Genomic DNA, 20,230 nt, shown 5'->3' on the forward strand with positions numbered 1-20,230 from the left:
TAAGTAGTTTCTATAAGGGTGTCCACCCAGGATCTCTGAACTGTCATTATGCAGTAATTCTCTCTTATTTGTGGAAAGGGACTCTCAATTTTCTAATTGTCTTAGTTGTCATATAAAAATTATTCTTCATGAGTTGTTAAAAATACTGTCACATAAGTTGTTGATCTGCGTTCCATGACCAAGTTCTCTGCTCTTGCAAATGTGCTGAACTTCACTGAAGACACTGAAATGCTTCCAGTTAAACTTATTCAAACTGAGTTTGGTAGGGCCCAGGGTAGATGTTCATATAAATATAGAAACAGTAGTGCTTTTCTCTGAAAAGCTGTATTGTAGTTTCAGATATCCTTACTATGTGTGTGGTTAGGGACCAACAGCACCTCTACTGATATTGGATTAAATAAAATTGTTCTGATGTTTTTAGAGGAAACTGAAGGTTTGTATTCCAGGTTAAGAAAGTGTGGCTAGACAGAGCTTATGATAGTTTTGCCATTTGGTACTGCCCTTGTTTAAAATTGTTTTTATTGAGAGTGATGCTCAATGAACATAATACCATGTTTTACAGTCTGTTTCTTAGAATGTTTAAGTGCTGACTTTCTTCAGTAGAAGGAAGTTTTTTGAATTCAGATTATTATTACAGGAGACAGAAGTGGTTGTCTGATTCTGAAAATTTTAAACTGAGAGTTTTCTTTTCTCTCTTGTTTTTAAAGGGATCAATATCTCAGAAAGTATGTGGGAGAAAAGATAAATTATATGGATGTTGGAGTTTTTGTGTGACTTATTGCTATGATTAGGGAAGTAGACCATAATAAAATGAGAACAGAGCATATAATTTTTTTCTACCAGTTCAAGACCACCATAGCAGTGTGAGAAAACAGGTACGGTTTGGAGGCAGCATTTTGTAGAGAAAATAAATAAAAAGCTAAATTAAAGCATACAAGTTTCTTACTAATTCTTCACAGACATAATCTCAAAGCCCTGTAAGTCAAAGGAGAAGATAAGAGACAGAGCGATTGGCTGGCATTAGTCCCAGGAACTAAGCTGCATATATTTTGATTTCACTAGTCTTCCTTTCCTAAAAATTGAGGATTTAAAACAAAAAGCCTATTCTTTTCCTATAACATTTTATTGTACATTTTAGCAATCTAAAAGTTATCTGTTTTCATCTGTTTTGGATAGAACTGTGTGAAGTTATGCACACATAAGCAAAAATATTTAAGACACATTAAAAATTTTAAGGAGGTATTAGATTAAAAAGATATTTGGACACAAAAGTTTTATTAAGAATATAATTCTTAATAAGAGGAAAAGGAAGAAAACTTTCTACAGCTGTATATTTATAAAGTTTGGTTTCCAAACAATTTGTTTTGTTGCTTGTATTAGTGTTTGAAGAAATAAATATTTTTATTGCCAAATTTTGGAATTAACTTTTTTTAATATGGCATCTTCTCCTGACTGTTATGTGGACTGTCTTTTGTCTCCTCTCCTGTATCTTGCCCATGCCTGACTACTGTGCATTTTTTCTTGACAAATACAGTCAGTGCAGTGAAAGCAGAGGATGTACTATCTCTTGAAAAAGTGTTTAAAAACACCCTGGAAAAACTGGAAGCAGCTGGTTTTATCTTAAACTGGACACTATATTTTTTCCTGGAAGACCTAGGCTCACTGATCTATTATCTGTCTGGAAAAGATATCACCACTGGTCTTTCTTTTTACAGTTTTGGATACTTTGATATTAAATCATTCACTGAATATGGAGACATGGCAACACCCATTTAGGCAGTTGCTGTGGGTTTTGCCAAGTGGGTCAAGCCTTAAAGCTACGGGAACCCCTATCTGTATACCCAGGTCATATAAGAAAATCATGTGCTCATCTCAAACTTGCTTTTGAAAAGCTGGAGAATTCTCACAGATCATATTTCTTAGTGAGCCTGGCCTATTTCAACAGTTCTTTGTGTGAGTCTGCACTTCCAGAGAACTGTCTGGGAAGTAAGATAAGGATACTAAGACATAAACTGACTGCCCTATTGCAGCACCAGTGCTGTGGCCAAAGTCTTATTAAATGCACCACATATTTCTAGCAATATTCCTCCACACATTCTAAATGACTAAGGTAGTGATTCTCTGTCACTAGCTTTCATGGTTTTTTAAAACTTTATAGTCAGTTTTCCCACTCTTTTTTCCTTTCTTTTTTCCTACAAAATCTTACTTCTTCTAATAAATTGTGATAAGGAGACTTTTCATTTTTATTAAAAGACAAATTATAGAAATGGCACAAGTTTTTAAAGCCTATATTCACATGGCTGAATCTAGAGATGTGAAAAGGTGATCTAAAATAAAGATATTAAAGTGATATTATTGCCTTTTTATTTGGCTTATATTCAAGGTTTCTTCTGCGGCAAACAAAGACAAGAATAACATCTAAAACAAAGTAAGGAGCTGAATTACTTAGACAGCTTTGCATTTAAAGAGGAACATCTGGCAAGACTTCCATATGGATTTGACATCTACATGAAAAAAAGGATAAACAAAAAAAAAATCAGAAAAAACTCCCCACTCCCAGATATCTGGGGTCTGTACTTACATTTACAACTCAAGCCCATTACTAAGACAAGGTGGTGGCGTGAACTGAATTCAAGAAAGAAATACAAGATATTTGTTTTTAGGACTGTAAACATGTTTCAGGTTTTACTGGGATGGGGAGAAAGGAAGTAAGAATAGAGAAATAAAAGTGATTTTTTTCCTCTGCAATAAACTGCAGAGGCAACCTTTTTATTTCTTTATTAAAAAAAAAAAGAAAAAATAATAAAACGTCTCAGAGCAGAGAACTTTATTGCAGACAAAAGCTGTCGTTTTACTACATTTCTGAGTAGAAACTGCAGAGGCATAAATAGGAGAAATAAAGAAATTCAGAAATTCTTCCAAATCTTGCAAAATAAAGAAAAAGACAAAAAGAAAAAGAAAACATGCGAAGTCAGGAGTCACACTGTGTTTTCCTGTACTCTGTCAGTCTCAAGGCCACACCCAAACTTGCTGAATTGTTCAATAAACACCTCTAGAAGTGCTGATTGTCAGAGAACCCCACCTGTACCCAACAGGGTCATCTTTGCTGTATTCACTGTGAATGTGAGGCAATTAGAATAAACTTTTAATGAGCAGCATGAATTTACTGTCTCTTCCTTCTGTTTTAATGTGTTGGCTTACTGATTTATTTTCCAATCCAGTTTCAGATTTGGATTCAGTGTCTGGACTGAGGAAGCAGCAGCAGTTGTTCATTATGTTTTCTTTCTCATTCCTCCCTTTTATTTGTGATCAGCTCTTATCCTTTCCTCTCCCTGATGAAGCCCTATAAGTGCAGGGTTAATTGTTTCAAAGCAACAAAGAGATTACTTGACTCAATTAAAACATACACACACAGAAGTCTTGCTTTATTTATTAACTTCTTGGTTTTTTTTTTTTTTACTTTCTATTTCAGGAGCTTTAAATTGATTTTGCCTCAGACTCTACAAGTGAATTATAATTAATTGCTTTATTCTTTTTTATTCAGTGTCTTTCTGGAACAAAGTGAAGTGCATTTGCTTCTTACAAACCACAATTTTCTCAAAAGTCTGCTCCGTGATGATGTTTTGGAACAGGAGGACCCAGTAGAGGTCTGCCCTGCTGGCTGAGGTATGACAGCTCAGTATTTTGTAAGATGATCTTTTGCATAAAATCTCAAGCTGTTCCAGCTGGCTTTTTTGTCTGTGTCCATATGGGAAGGGGAAGGAGAAGCTCTGAGAACAGGCTGTTTGCAAGCCTGTGTGTGCTACTGCCGAGCACTTGGCCATACCTGCTGAGTTCCCGGCTACGTTTTCATCTGCCAGTGGTTGCTGCAGGTCACTCCCATGTCCCTGCATGTCACATGAATAACAGAGTGAGGTTTTGGAGCACTGGAGTAGGTCCTGAGGGACACTAAGCAGTTTAGATATGAGCATAAGATGATGGTAAAGTGGGAGCAGCTGAGGAAGCAGACTGATCTCAGTATCACCCAGAGATCTCTCCAGCACTGCCCATTATTCTTTCCTGATACATCTGGCTGTATGACTGCATGCTAAATTTTTTGGAGACTGGCTTCTGCAAGAAGGACAAAGCACATTTTTATGGTAGTCTGTCAGTTTGGTGGTGATCTAGATGAACCTGGGTTGAATTTAACAAAAGCCATGTAAGAAGACCCTCGAACTTCAGTTCCCTACAGATAAGGTATGTGTCAGGAGAAGCCAGTCACACATTGCACAAGCTCAGGATTTAGGTTAGATTGGGCCTAGGAAGCACTTGGGTGAGATTTAACCTAGAAGAAAACTTAGAAAGTTGTGTCATTTCTTCAGAAATGGCTTGTTTTCAAACATCTTCTGTGTTGTTGTAGGACCATCTGACGTATTTGGCACATTACACTTTAGCAGACTGCACAAAAAAAAAAAAAATCCTTTACAGGAATTATGAGATCACCTTTGAACGAAGTAAATGCTAAATAGATATATTTTTGATAGTAAATATTTCATAAATATTTTGTGATGTTTTTGAGAAGAAAAAAGCATTCTTCATTGTTCTCTTTTTCATCCTTCCACAGACTGACAAAAAGAAATCATTATAACTCTGTGGAGGTGTTGTATAGCAGCAGTTGTGGAATATCAATGTACAAGGCTCATAAAATCATTTGCAGCTTTCAGACTCTAATATCTCAGGAGAGGTTTTGTTTTCACTTTTGGTTTTTAAGAAACTGTACACTGCTAAGACAGGAGGGAGAGAATGAGAAAGGCCAGAAACTTTTCTTGAGAAGAAATTAACATTTTTTCTGTTTTCTCAATACTAACACTCAAAATATAATATGTAAATGAAATTTACAGTTGCTAGATATTTTAACAGGGCTAAAACATAGATATATTTTAAACAGTCAAGCCCTGCAGTAAACATATGTGTTTTTTTCTTTCAGCATATGTGAACCTCCAGCTGTGTGCATTTGTTATGGCAGAGGAAGATGTTGACTTATTGTAATTTTTAATACATATAAAAATTTTATATAACTACTACTATAAATATTATATCTATTACTACTATAAGTCCCTTCTTCCCAAATTGGATTTTACTGAACTTAAATTAAACAATGATGAATCAGAATTTCTCTGTATGGTAAATTCTGTAATTCTAGCTTCATTCTAAGGATGCTGAATTTGAATTTTCATCCATACAACCCTCCCAGGCCAACACTGGTAACTTTGCAAAAGCATTTTCCATAAAATGTCAGTTTTGAGGGCTGACTGTTTATGAAGTGAGACCTTTAGCTGAGGAGTGTGGCAACGCACAAGAAATGTTTGCCATTGGAGTTTCTTGTCTGTGGCAGCAGCTACTGTGAACTTGGCCAGCACATGGCTTTCAGAACCAGCAAAGCTGATGATGTGTGACAGTGTTCCATGCTATTGCTTCAGCAATTATGAAGGTGATATGCCCAGCAAATAATGGGCTACATGGGATTCTCCTTGCACTCCAACTTGTGGGGAGTGACAGAGCAACAGTTAATGAGAATCCCTTCAGAGGTATTTCAAATAAGCATGGTGGATTGATGGTCATTTGACCCCATATTTATGCCCACCTGGAATAGCCATTGCCCTTCTCAGCAGGAAGTCCACTGTTCTTCCATCATAATCCAGTGGTGTCTGATACTTTGTGCTTGTTCATTTTAAGTCACAGTACCATAAGATGAAAAACAGGCTTTGTGCTTTTATTTATAGAAAACTTAAGAGCATTTTTGTACCATAAAATTTCTCCTGTGGAGTAGATATAAGCCATCAAAAATTTATTGTATATGTTTGTTTAAGTTATATTTATCTTCACCACCTCTCTACTTTTAAACAATCAAGTTTGTATTTTTAAGATATTGGACAAGAAATAGTAGCAAATGGCAGATTGTGGAAATTACAAGGCCTGGTCATGCATTTGCCCTCAGAAACTGGGTAAATTCTTCAAGACTCGAAGCTTTTTGATCAGTACCTCTAAATTTTATATTTTTAAACATAATAAGAGTAGAAGCTAGATTTGCATAGAAGTCTTCAGTATTTGTATTTCTGTGCCTGTGGCACTGGACACTTAAATTTGGACATTTGCAAATACAAAATTCATGTATAAGCAGACACACCCAGACACTTCAGACCAAGATATTTTTTCTGAGCAAGCTTACTATAAGTGATTGAATTTCCATTCAAGGATGCCAGAAACATTTTCCACATTTCCTAAATAGTGTAAGAGACCACTTTTGAGATATATAGTTCAGCATGCACTAGAAACCTAGTTTACCAGTAAGGTTCTAAATCTGAGCTTTTCCTGACTGTTGATTTCAATTTTTTGTTTGGAAGATGTAAAATTGTAATGCAATAAGCAGTTACAATTTCATTCAAGGTACATCCAAAATCTGCTTTCTTGTGTTCCTTAAAAAAGTTTGGATACCCTCCCTGGGTCTGTTTCTGTAAATAATTCAGGGTAGTGACACCACGGGCTGTGGCAACAATACTTTTTTGAAATTGTTACATAATTTACTGACTTTCCTCCTAATGTGGTACAGGGTAACACAGTGTGTATGTTCATTTAGTACAAGGGTTAGTGAGTATATGAATTAATCTCAAACATGTTGAAACAGAGAATTGATGAGCATTGCAGAGTGTTCAGGGCTTAGGGGTTTGAAAGTGAGTTTCCTTGTGAAGATGTATTTATGGAGAAATTGATAGCCAGTATGGACATATGCTAGGGCTGTTTCTAGGAGAATATTGACCTATTGATTGCATATACACACAAAACAAATCTCAGGGAGGAAGAGGGCTCATTGCAAGTGATGCAATTGAACAGATGTAAACAGACTTCTCAAGTTCTTTAAAAAAAATAAAATAAAGAAATGTTCACCCATTTCTGCGAACAGGAGGTGGGAAAGGAGAGTGGGGGATGCCAGGAGAGATCTGGCAGCATATGGCATCCTCTGTACAGGGCTCTGCAGGTGACCAACCCCTCCAAACAGCAGCAAACACAGCAGCTGCCAGGCAGGACATGGCCGTGGCCACCCCTGGGCTTCCAGAGACAAAGTCAGGGCACTCATGCCTCACAGTAACAATCTCCAACAGACATGAACCCACTGTGAAGGATGCAGCTCTCACAAACTTCTCAGGGCTAATTTTTGTCACCTTGTCAAGGGCTGATAAAGTTCCAAGGTGCCACAAACAAGTTGGCACTTCATTGGTTTCTAAAGGTAAAGCTTCTCAGCACTGTAGATCCCAGCTGAACAATCCCAGTTAATCAAGCTTTCCAATCCCTTAAGAGGGGATTGGAAGGATGAGGACCTTGATGAGTTAAAGTCTTACATTAGAGGTCACAAAGACAAGCTTTTTCATATTAAAAAGTCAGATCATCTGGTTTATTTATAGTGGGAAAGTATGTGAATTGTTGACCTTTATTGTTAGATTTTTAAATTTCCTCTTCTTCTGTATATAGGGATATAGCAAGGTCAAAAAAACTTTAGGACAGATCCGTGGAAAAGGAAGGTAGCAGTACATAACAGAAGGGCCCTTTTTTAAAAGAAAAACTTGGAGGACAAACATTTGTTTGGCACAAAATGAATAGGACAGGAGTCCATACATAGAAGAATAAATGATTAAGATTGAGAGTAAAGAAAAGAAGAAAGAGAGAAAGCTCTGCCTGTCTCAGTATGAAGGACCCAAAAGGTTTAGAGTATGAATGCAAATCTGGGATGTCTGTAGACCACAATGACATGGAAACTGGAAGGGGAAATTCCTGAGGATCAGCATGCAACTTTCTGGGATTATTCTGTTGCTGTTCTAGGATTTATATGCCACTGTCATTAACAGCTGTCCCCTGATAACAACAGCATTCAGAAATAGATGGGACAGTCATTGCCCAGCAGATCAGAGCTCAGTAAAAAGGCAGTAAATGATTTGCCATTTGGTACGCACTGAGAGTGACATTCTATCATTCTCTCTGCAGATGAGTTCCCCCATAGACACATCTCATTTCCCAGTTTATTGTTTCACAATTATTCATTATATGTTAAATGCCATGGAAACGATTCTACTGTGAAATTAAATTTTTAGTTATTTCCATGCTGCAAATCTGAAATTGAGGTAATGTTTATTGGAACTAGCAAGATAACCAAAGATGATTTTACCTGCTAAATATTCAGTAAGAAAGCTTTTTGAGTGATACCACAGTGATACAAACCAGCTTTAGATACAGCCAATTACAAAGCCACCAGCATTTTAGAAAAATTATGAATTATCTGAATATATTAAATGACTACTTATAAAGCACTGTAACAGTCAGTTCAGGACAAATCACATTATTTTCAAAGCATTAATTGGTCTTCATCAGGCAGCAGGAAGCAATAAAGAATGTCTTTTAAAGCCTAGGAAGAATTTTCACATTGTTATATGAAAATAATACTGTTGACAAAAGGATCCATTTTGAACACAAATGTTCCCACAGCTCAGTCAACTCAATTTGTTTCACTGTTTTAGTGCCCAGTATTATAATGATCATACAGTTATGCTGTTTATTATCTTCTTGGGAAAGAATTTTTAAACTAAAGAATTTTTAAACTAAAAAATACTTGTCAGTCATCATAAAACAAACAACCAACCAAGGCAGAAGAGATCCTGTAATGTAATCTGCAAGAACTGTAGTGGCAGATCTGTAATTTGCTCTTCTTAAACTGATCTCTGACACATGAAGGATTCAGCATTAAAGGACAAGAGGAAATGAAAGTGGCTCTTTGCAGAGCAACTCTAACTCTAGACCAAAGCACAGCTGAAATGTTCATGGTTGGTGTGTGAAACTCTTCTGCTTCTCAGCATCACAGGACACTTGTGACCCTGGGGCTGCCTCAAAACAAAATTCAAAAAATCCTTAAAATGCATAATATTAAAGGATTTAAGGCTCTCCCAAGATTTATGCACCTCTTGAATGAGATGAGACAAAACCAAAGTTTGAGGATTTATACTTGGACTTGGAAGCACCAGCAATTTTTTTCTATGCAATTATCCTCTACACTGCAGTAAGCTCAGATGAAGAAATATCAAAAACCTATTTGCAGGGAAGATGTTTAGAGCTAAAACCTTTTGAAACTGAACTTAATATTCTTATCTTTTTACAAAGGTGTTTAAATTAAGGAATTGGATTCAAGCTAATCTTTGATTTGAATGTCTTTTAATATACATACTTATATATATAAATATAATATTTATTTATTTATTTATGGCATGCTTCCTTCCAGAAGATAAAAAACATCAGGCACTTACATGCAGTTGCAAATAAACAAAGCTAATAAATATGTCATTTGCACTTACATAATATGTTTGAAATAAATCATCCCAACAAGCATGTTTTAAAACATGACAGCTGTCACATTTTGGTCTGAAGACAGGGGCCACTAGGGGCCACCATACACCTCAGAAAAATTGGATTTTTTCCCAGGGGAAAATCTCAACACACATTCCACTTGTAGGTAACTGACTTTACATTTCTCATGAAATTTAGTTTTAAAGTTTTCAAAATTTGCAAATAAATGGTTTTTAAAAAGGCAATAAGGTAATTAAGTTTTCCTTTCTATCTCATTCCCTTCCATTGAGAGAGTTGTAGCATGACAAAAGACAGAAGGCTGGGAAGCACTAAGTGATGAACTAACTCCAGGTGCTTTCTCTGTGAACTACTTCTGGATAAGATGAACTGTGTTCAGCATTAGTTTTTAAAGTTATGAAAATAGCTAAGTAGTCTGATTTGTGTTTTCAAATAGGTGTATTTTGAGAGAAGGCCATATGATTTCAGCAAGGAATTATTTATGCTGAAGGTGTAATTGGAGTTACAAGACATTGCAAATACTTTCATAGGAGTTGGGTCTTCACTTGAGGTTGTTATCAAGTAAATACTTATTTTCAAGTAAAATGTCTGGTTCCATCACTCTGCTAACTACTTATAGTAGTTACAATTTCTGCAGGAATCACAGCAAAAATAACATTTAAAAAGTTATCTTGTTTCTTTGGCAGAGACTCCATAGACATAATTTCCATCTCCACCCCTTCTCTTTACCCACACAATAATCCCAGTTGAATAGTAATTGACAACACAGAGCATCCTGTAAGATTGAGTCATCTGTTAGTGTTAGAAACAGCAGATCCCTGAAATCCTGAGTGGAAAGAATTGATTTTAACCAGTAGACCACTTAGCATTATTATATCTACATGTATAAGCACAGTTGCATACTTGGGCAGATATTCAGCCTTTATGTATATTGACACTATGATTCCATTGGACCCAGAAAAACTATCTGTATGGATTAAGATTTCTGTTACTTTCGCATTTCTTTATGAGTTTCATGTGAGAAATTAGAGCAAATTTCTAATATAAGGTACTAGAATTAAGACAGCAGATAAAATCTTTTTTCTTTTTCCTTTTCCTTTTAGGATTTTCCATTCTCAGAATTCTTACACTTAGGGCAAGATCTTAGCCACAGTGAAAGTTTTAAAAGTACTAATTTATATCCATTAATATTTCTCAAGTAAGTTCATGTGGCATTCACTGAAGTCGTAATGAGACTCCTATTAAAATGAGGATGAACCTTGAATTTTTTAATTTACACCTTTCTTTTTTTTTTTCTTTTCTATTAAAAACAGGTCTTTACCTGAAAGCTACCTGTTTTCTGGTTATTTCTTGATCTCTATGTTCAACCAACTGCTTTGCATACCAGAACAGCCTTCAGTGCCTTTGCCTTACTGGAGAATCCTGGAGACAAAGAATACTTTATTTAGGGGCCTAGATGTGCTGTTATGCTATGATTCTTACTTGCACAGCATATCAGTTTTCAACTGCTGCTCCCTTGACAGTGTGAGATGGTCAAAGAGGGTAGTGAATTTTCCTTAATATTTATTGTGTTTCTCCTGATGTAAGAAAAATTTCATGCACGAAATTATTGACAATTCTATACTTTTACTGAAGCTTTTAGTCACTAAGGCTTTGTTTAGTCACTGATGATCTCTACGATGCAGCATCCTCACATTTGTGATCTGTTCTCTCACAGGTAAAATTCAAGGATCAGATATAATGAAAACAGACTCCCTCTAAGAAGAGTGGGTGATTCATGAGAGGGAAAGAGATCAAATATTGCTTCTGCATGCTCCTTATTGTCTCAAAAGTCAGAGCCTCAGTGTTAAAGCACAGCCTAAGAAGTATTAAACATTGCCAAGTGTATTACTCCAGGACAATTACAGACTAGTGATTTCTGGCATAAGATACTGTTCAAGACATAAATCATAATGGGGGTTAGCAAAAGCCTTTATGATTTATTGTAGAATAAATGCTGGTTTTCAATGGGATATAGTACATCTATCAGAAATTATGTCCTGGACTTTCAAAGGATCCTCTGGATATTAAGCATCAAGTTCCTGAAAGTGCTCAGCAGGACTTGAAGATTGTACCCCTCTAAGAACCAAATGCTGCTTGCATATTGGAAAGGGTATCTATGTGAGGGAATAGTTGTGGGAAAAGCAAATAACAGAAATTTTACTCATGAACTTTTTCAATGCCACCTTCTATCTCTTGTTTTTTTCTCAACTTTCTGCAGCCTTTGTTTTTGAGATGTTTCCTCTAGACATCATTTTTCAGTGAATTTTTATTTTTTCTTCACATGAATGTATAACCTCTGCTATTTAGCAGAACTTTTTATTCTTTTCTACCCCCTGTTCACCAGAAAATGCTCATCTCATTTACTTCCCTGACATTCTTTTTTCCCAGACCAACCCTTTGGCTTACCTGGCTGTGTACACCATTATGTGTTTCTACTTGATTTTCTCTTTCTGATTCCAACAACTTGCACAGGTTTGATGTAAGGATCAGTGAATGATTTTGCCTCTCTTCCCCCATTAAATAACTCCTCTGCTCAGTGTTTCACTGCACACCAACTTCCCCCATCCTCTCTGCTGTTCCTGAGGGGTGAGATGACCCTCTGACCCACATGCAGCAAGCTGGAGCTCCCTTTTACACAATCATAGCAAAACATTCCTCTTTCGTGTTTCCCAGAGGAAGTGAATGGGTTATAATAATGAAGGGAAGGGAGAAGCTGACAGTTGTTTCCACCTCTGGATATTTTGGTTGGAAGGAGTGGGGGGTTACTGTATTATTAGGAAAGGATGCTGTGCTATTCTGAGATGTCAAAACAGGAGGAGGGTAAACAATATAATTTTTATTTCCGTATTTACAGATATGGGAGACAATCTGTCTCATTAGTCCTCTGGGCTCAGAAGCTGGTTGTCAAAATACACATTTTTTCAGGGATTTAAGTTGCACTTTGGACTGGAAAAAACTCACACTGACCTTTCTGAAGTTCAGTCACCTGCTTCACTCGTGGCCACATCTCAAACATGTCTGCAGGATGTCTGTATTTTTCCATTGATGAACCCAGGGGCTCAAAAATCAGCTGCTAAGGTTGTTTCTAGGCCCATGTGAGTGGACACTGACAGTGCTCACAGCAGGAGAAAGCTGTGGAGCAAGGCTGTGTGTGATACAGGCAGGGGCTAACAAGACATCCTACTGTTAGATGCAGTTTTATCTCTGCTGTGTTCACATATTCTCTTAGCATCACTTCTCAATTTTAGATAGGGATGAGGCCCTGCAAAGTAACAATTTTCTTCACATTTTTGTAGAGCAGATGAATCTGAGATGTAGATCAGCTCCTTCCTCCCCTCTGGTGAGGTAAAAAGTTCAACATTTTTCTCCTTTTTTCCATTCATCTCTGCACAGATCAAAATCTGATTTATCAGTTCCGTACCACTGCAGCCAGCCTTGGGGCCAGGTTTATTCCACTGCTGTCAGAGCAGCATGTGCTCCCTTCACCTCCCACACACTGATCTGAGCCCCTGCTGCTGTGGGCAGCTGGGACCCATCAGGTACCACTGCCAGGGCTGAGCAGCTGTAACAGGACCTCTCCCAGGGGGAGAAAAACCTGTGGTGTTACTTGATTCAGGAGGCCAACATTGCTTTGGCTCTTTCTGCATTAAAAACCAATAATAAATTGTGGTATTCCTTCAAATCACTCTTAGAAAGAAGCTATCAGATAGACAAAGAAAAAAAGATTAAGTATCCTAATGCAAAAAGCATGACGGTAAGACAGTGAGAGAAAGTAACAAACTAAATCCCTTCCCTTCCCTTCCCTTCCCTTCCCTTCCCTTCCCTTCCCTTCCCTTCCCTTCCCTTCCCTTCCCTTCCCTTCCCTTCTCTTTGCCTCTATCTGCTCATCTGCGGTTTTTTTCTTGATTTTAGACTCCTTTTGAGAAAAAGTCACCTACAAAGTGTGTGTGTCTGGCAGAGGTTATGGTCATTGTGGCTATGATGGCTGCTTACACTATCTGCTTTATGCTGATATGTTAGGTCATGTCAGAAAGAACCACTAAAATTTATGTTCATATAGCACTGAATAAATAAAACCACATAGGGCAGAAAGAAAAAAATGGCACACCAACAAATAACAAATTTGCTCACCCCCTCTTAGCTCTTGGCACCTGAAATTAAAGACAAAGTTTGCAGCTTTGAAGAGTGCTGAATTAATGAAATTCTGCTGTTGAACACCATGTTCATAACAAGTTGTTAAGATGGCATGATATTGTTATCACCTGGGGAGTGAACTGTAATTCCTATGCATTTAAGCTGGCAGACAGGATTAATTATGCCAAGCTATGTACCTCCATCAGTGCTGAAGGATTACATATATTTATATCAGACTGTTTATACCAGGTTAGTTTTCATACTACACCATGACATGAAACTCTCCTCCTCAATTAAGTAAGTTTGGTTGTTGAGCTAATATGGTTAGAGATTAAATAAAAAGGTGTTCCCAATGTTATTTTGATCTGGACATAATTTTCACTAATGAATTTCACATGCTATATGTTGTACCTAGTTGGTGTTTATTTTCCCTGGATGATGGTACATTTTCTATCAGTGTATTGAACAGCACCAGTTATTAGCATTATGCATGGGGTGGGCAGTTGTATGATTTAAGGACTGCATATATGAATGCAAATACCCAAATAGGACCATGGTCCCTCTCAAACAGTGGGCAGCAAGAAAATGCAGGTAGTGCCTGGGGAAAGAACTAGACTGTGAGACACTTCAGTCAGTCCATGTATTAAAAATATCATACATGTATATAACTGGCATGGAGTGCAGTAATCTTAGACTCGTTTCCCTGCTTCTGACAACTCCATGGTTATGAACTTAACATGTGGTATGCTATTCATGAAACTATTCTGCCATTGTCAAACTTCTTTGCACAGACAATGAACAAATTTATTGGATATGCCCACTGAGCATGAAAATTCAGTCTCTAGGGATTACTTTTTGTTTGTCAGAACCTGATCTGTTTCCAGGACATCTGAGGACTTTTCACAACTGGAAAATATCTAATTGTGGCTATGGGATAAACAGGGGCAGGAAAAATACCCCAAGCCTATAACTGTTAAAATTTCCACTACTAAGACTGAAAGCTGGGAGCAAATGTGCCTGGAGTGGGAAAAAGCATTTCACAGAATATTGCATATCCAGAATTACCTATTCTTTTTTTACATGTAGGAGATTTGTGGCACATACAGGACAAAATGCCTTGGTATGCATAGCAATGCTTACTGCAACAGAAGGAACACTTCAATAGATATCATGAGCCTTGGCTGACATTTAAAATTTCAAGGGTTATTGCTTTTTTCAGTTGCTGATATAACTTTGCTGACCTTTAAAATTCTGGGACAGTAGAAGTCACTGCTCAAAAAGAGCATTGGGAATATAAGGTGATATAAAAAACAAAGGAATGCTGTATGAGCTCCTGTTCTCAGGCTACACTTTGGATGCATGAGGTGCTGCTCTTCATTTGATGCATAAATGTCTTTACGGGTGAAGACATATCAGTGTCCTCCTCCATATCAATGCAACTTACTTCTTATTAATTTACTGTTTGGCTTCTGTAATTATTCTCATAACAACAATAATGCAAAGTCCTCAAACCTTCAATTTTACTTTACAAAAAGGATAATCATTCCAGTTTTACATATGAATGGACAGAAAGAAATCTGAATTCCAAATCAGTTGCATAACTAAGCAAAATATTGTTTTCATTGCAGTTTTGCAACCCCATTGATTTGATGAGATTAAAAGAAGATTCTAATCAACATTTAATTTGATTGTGCCCTTATCTGAGGATTCAAATTCTTAACAAGACTTTTTTTTTGTCCCAGCTAATTAAATTTTAGGTACTAAAGGCTGAAAGTGAATGCAAGCAAAAACATGATCCAAAGCCACCTAGCACAGAAGTCACCTGAAATCATTAAGCATCTTTCTTCTTTGCCTAAAAATTCACTTATAGCTGTATTTCTGCTGCTGTAGCTACTCAGAACTGTCCCAGTGTGAGCACACAGGTTCCTACTTTTCCTCCATTCCATCCTGGGATCAGTGCCCGTGCTGTACCTGGCAGTTCAAGCACTCAAAGAAAGGGAAGTCTTGAGACCAGATCCCTGACTCCAGTACAATTTCGTTTGCTTTTCTTCTGTTTCCAACTCATGTCTGTATTCTGTCCCTGTTCCCAGAACCATTCACAATTTTTTTTTAATTGAACAGGCATTGCAATAAAACAAATTTTTTTTTTCCATTTTCTGATATCCAGACTTAGATCCCAGAAGTTAGGTCTTATTTCCTGGGAGAACAAAATGTGCATTTTTGACTAATTTAGATAAAAAGGGCATTGAATTCTGGCTTGCCACTTCCTAAAGTACTCTCACCAAGGGCTTTTGAGAATAAAGGACATAATTTTCTATTGCTTTAACATCACTATTTTAGAAAAGAGATCACTGACTTTTTTGAATAATATTTTATAGGTGTCTACACCTATAAAATCATATCCTGATTAGGCAGTATAACCTCTCCCAGTACCCAACTCACACACACAAACTCTGAAAAAGGATACGATTTTAGTCCCATTTTCAGCACAGCATTTCTCAAGAGATGTAGATAGTCTTCTTCCCACTTCTGTTTTGTGGAGTTGGTTCTGTGAATCTCATCCCTTATAAATCCTCAGGGTTTAATTCCGGGTTGCCAGTTCAGAATGGTAACAAACCAACCAAAAGGCAGTGTCAGGCTGGTGGTAATTGGTAAGACCTTGAGTCCAAAGTACCTAGGAAAATCATACTTAGACCATACTTAGGTCTGAAGTATGTAAGAAAAAGTTGGTCAGCCTAATCTGGTTAGGCAGAGAGACAGAGTTATTTTCGGGTAAGAAAGAGCACAGAGAACTGAAGCCCTCCTTTAAAAATGATAGTAGAAAGGAATAAAAGATGCACATGAACACTTAGATTTAATTTCATGAAAGAAGGTCATAAAAATTGGCTGTTGGATCTTGACTTTTACCCCATCATTAAAGAAAAATAGGGTTTCACAACATATGCAGAGGCTGAATGATAATTCTGATATTTCCCCCTTGTGCCTCAAAAGAATCTGTAAATAATCTGTCTAATCTGCTGATAAAGGTATCAATTAATTAAAGCAATATAACTTTCTTGCACAGTTTATTATTTTTATCTGTTCTTTTTTCTAGGATTTTTTTCCCAGCTGAATGTTTTTGTTGCTGAAATTCATGTTTTCCTGTTTTCCTCCACTAACCCAGAGCACAGATTTTTTTCCTTGCTACTTGTCAGAGTAATGTGAAACAGTTCTTACTTTCCTGGGGACTTGTATGACAACCTCCCCCAATTTTCTCTTCTTTAGTCAAAACAAGACTTGCCTTAAACCAGATTTTTTAGCTTCCAGATTAGTCTATTTTTTTCCCTCATGTGCCCTATCTAAAACTGGACACATTATTTTAGCTAAGGCTGTAACAATGATGAACTGGCTGAAGAACTACTTACAATTCTTTTTTTTTTTTTTTCACATATCTCAATATGCTCGATACCTCTCCTACAACAGTTAAAGTTGACTCATGTTAGCTTCATATTTAGTCTTCACAAAGAAAGGCTAACTTTGTTTTACAGTGTGCCTCTGCTGTTATAGAAATCCTAAGTGGCTCTAATCTCATCTTTCTTCAGTGGTCAAAAAAGTGAATTGTATTTTATCATCTAGATGTCTAGAATCTCTCTGCAATCAGTAGTAAGAAATATGTCCACATAAAAATGAGTATAATATAACCCTGCAGACTAGGGTATGGATAAGTATGGGACAGGACTCTGTGGAACCACAGTAAAATCACACACAAAGTAAAGATGCTAAATAAAGAACAATTCTTGTTACTGATTATCAATGTCAGAATTGGGAAATCAGTGTAGAAAGAGATGAGAAATATTACTGTTTTCAACATTTAAACTCAGGAGCAGCAGAAGTAGAAGAAAATTCATAAATGCGCTGTACATTGTCTAGAGCGAAGGTGCACGTGATGGTCAGAGCTTTCTAATCACGCCTACAGCCCAAAGAAAGAGGTAACTGCAAGCCAGAAGGACAAAATTCACACAGTAAATATCACAGCAAACTTGTTCATGCTTGAAGTATTCATGAGTTATCTCAATTGTAAATGTCTTACAGTATGAGACGGAGCTTTGTTCAAGTCCACTGAGGTTGTGCTGATGTCTGGAGACTATAGAAGAGAATAGTAAATAAAAAAAAAATTACAAGTGTTTTGGGATATCAGTAGCAGTGGGCAGGTTCCCAGGAGCTTGTTCCAGTTGCTATTTGTAATTATATATTTTTCTGTTATGAAGGAAATTGTAGGATATATGTAACCCTTACTGCTCCCATAGGCAGGGGTGGATAAACTGAGGTGACTGGATACAGAAATATTATCAGTCCAACTATCAGAGGTGAAGGCTGTAAAATGCTGTTCCTACTTGAAGCCTTGCTTAAACCTGCCTTCTTTCAGTATCTCAAGTGAGATATTGGCTGTGTACATGAACGAATGTACTCTCTATATTGGCACATCCGTGAATGTTCAATTGACAGACACCTCAATCTAGCTAGAATTACTCAGACTAGTGGTGCAGCTCCTTATGCCTGTCTGAGTTAAGGGTATTGTCTGTACTAGTATAAAATCAGTCTAGAGTGCCAGCTAAAAGGCCAGTAGAGTTCTAGGTCCACCAAGATTGTTACTGATATTACAGAAATTATCAAATTTCATTGCATAAGCTACCTTTCTACTTAATACCAACATACATCAGTTTTCTATTATTCATGGTAGGATTTGCCTCTGTGTAGGTGAAGTTAGGCTGCTTATTTTTAAAAGAAAGAAATATTTGCTCAGTTCCAATGTATTATTCTGGTGATTTCCTTTCTAAAACACCAAATGAGACAAAATAAATACAAGAAAACCAGTGGGATATTCTACTAGGGTAATAAAATGCAATTCACGTGGAAGGAGTTGTTACTTGCCATGTCTTACTTGAGGAAGTGTAGGCAGGCTGTAGCAGAGAAAACTCAGAGAACTTTCCATTGCTCAGTGGATAGAGCCAGTAGAGTTCTCAGTGTCCTCACAAAGATGAAGGCACAAATACTTTTTGAATCATACATGGAAACGTAAGATTTTGAAGCAGTCACAGTTCGCATATATAGGTTTTATGTATACAAATGGTCTGGAATTAAACTTTTAATACTGAGGTGTTGAGCCAACACTGGGTGACCGGTGCAATTATTAATGTTGTTCTGTCTAAAAAGGTTCCTGTAATGTGTTTGGAGGTTTAACAACTGAAACACACTCAAGACACTCTAGTACTGGAAAATGAAAGACTGTTAACTTTGTGTATTTTTAAAATACTTTTTCAATAAGAGATACTGTGGAGTCTGCTGGATGGAGTGACAGAAAAGATGTTAGAAAGTTAAACTGGATGAAGCTGAGCAGTGAATGAAGAGTACAAAATGGATTAAAATTAATTTTGCCCTAAAATGTGCTGTGATTATGAGAAAATGCTGTTTGCTCAAGGGTGTCACAGCTCTCTGATATGAATCCTTGTATAAGCATATGGGAGGATCAGTGGCATGATCAGGTTTTCTGAAGTTCTACAGGTCACATAGACCAAACCTATTTAATTTTTGCTTTGAAAACCACTGTCCAATGGGAATATATGGAGCACTCTCGGTTTCTGTTGTAATTATATATCCAGATTAGCTTAATATTCTGGAAAACAATCACAAGCCAAACAAAAAATCATAAAAAGGAGGAAAATGTACTGTTTACTGACTTTAGTTTGGCACTAAGTTGCTATTTTATCAATCTTGGCTACCATTGCAGATCAGGATCACAACAATGGTCAACAAAACCGGTGTTTAATTTTCTGTCCTATGACAACATTAATACCTAATTTCACTGGACATCCAATGTTTACCAATGAATTCAAGCGGCAACCATGTGTTAAATATTAATGAGTGTCATACAATTTACTCATCTTGATTGTTATAACTTCCACTCAGCTATGATGGAAAAAGAGTTGGTTTTTTTCTTGTTGGGACAGGGCCTCCAAAATGTGTTGTGCATTTGTGGTATTACACTAGAGCCTGAAATGGAAAATATTCATCCACTTGGGCAACTATTGAACAGTATGATCATAGTACTGGGATAGAAAAGTAATGATTAAGTAATTACACTGTTTTGTAACTGCTGTGTTTCTTTTCCAGGATAATACACAGACAGAAAAGACAGTCTTTTTCAGAAAATAACTAAGGAGAGTAACCAGATCACAAAACATGTCCTGGAAATAAGAAAAATAAAGTAAATACTGTGTTGGATCTACAGGACTTCAAGGCACATGGAAGTTCTTTTTGAAGACATGTGGCATTACAAAAGTTTGTTACAATTAATGGCAATAGTTCTTTTGTCAGAAAATGCCGCTACCTTTAAAATGACCACCTTTATTTTTGTTCAATAGAGGAAACACTGATGAGAGTAAAAAAAGTCTACAAAATCAACTGAAGACAAGAGACCTTATTTCCTTAGAAACTGGAAGAAACCAGCTGAAACTTTGTAGAACTTGCTGGTAAAAGATTGCATTATAAATAGAGATCTGTTTGCAGATTTCTCTCAGAAAACATCTGGTCATTCTTGGTAAATGTGATTAGTGGTATTTGAATCCAATTACTCATCAAATTATCACTGTTTAAGCTAGTGGCAACAATTCTGACTATACAAGTTACGAGT

At 36.7% G+C, this 20,230-nt stretch overlaps 1 protein-coding gene across 1 annotated transcript in view; it reads left to right on the top strand.

Annotated features, from left to right (window-relative positions):
- PRKX (protein kinase cAMP-dependent X-linked catalytic subunit) overlaps window positions 1-3,654 on the top strand; it is an 83,485-nt gene extending 79,831 nt beyond the window's left edge. Inside the window, exon 9 of the mRNA XM_077173304.1 lies at window positions 3,545-3,654. The gene's annotated coding sequence lies outside the window, so the exon portion shown is untranslated. The remainder of the gene's footprint in view (window positions 1-3,544) is intronic.
- Window positions 3,655-20,230: the final 16,576 nt, after the last annotated feature.

Source organism: Agelaius phoeniceus, chromosome 2 (assembly GCF_051311805.1).
Source record: "Agelaius phoeniceus isolate bAgePho1 chromosome 2, bAgePho1.hap1, whole genome shotgun sequence".
In the NCBI taxonomy this organism is placed as follows: domain Eukaryota; kingdom Metazoa; phylum Chordata; class Aves; order Passeriformes; family Icteridae; genus Agelaius; species Agelaius phoeniceus.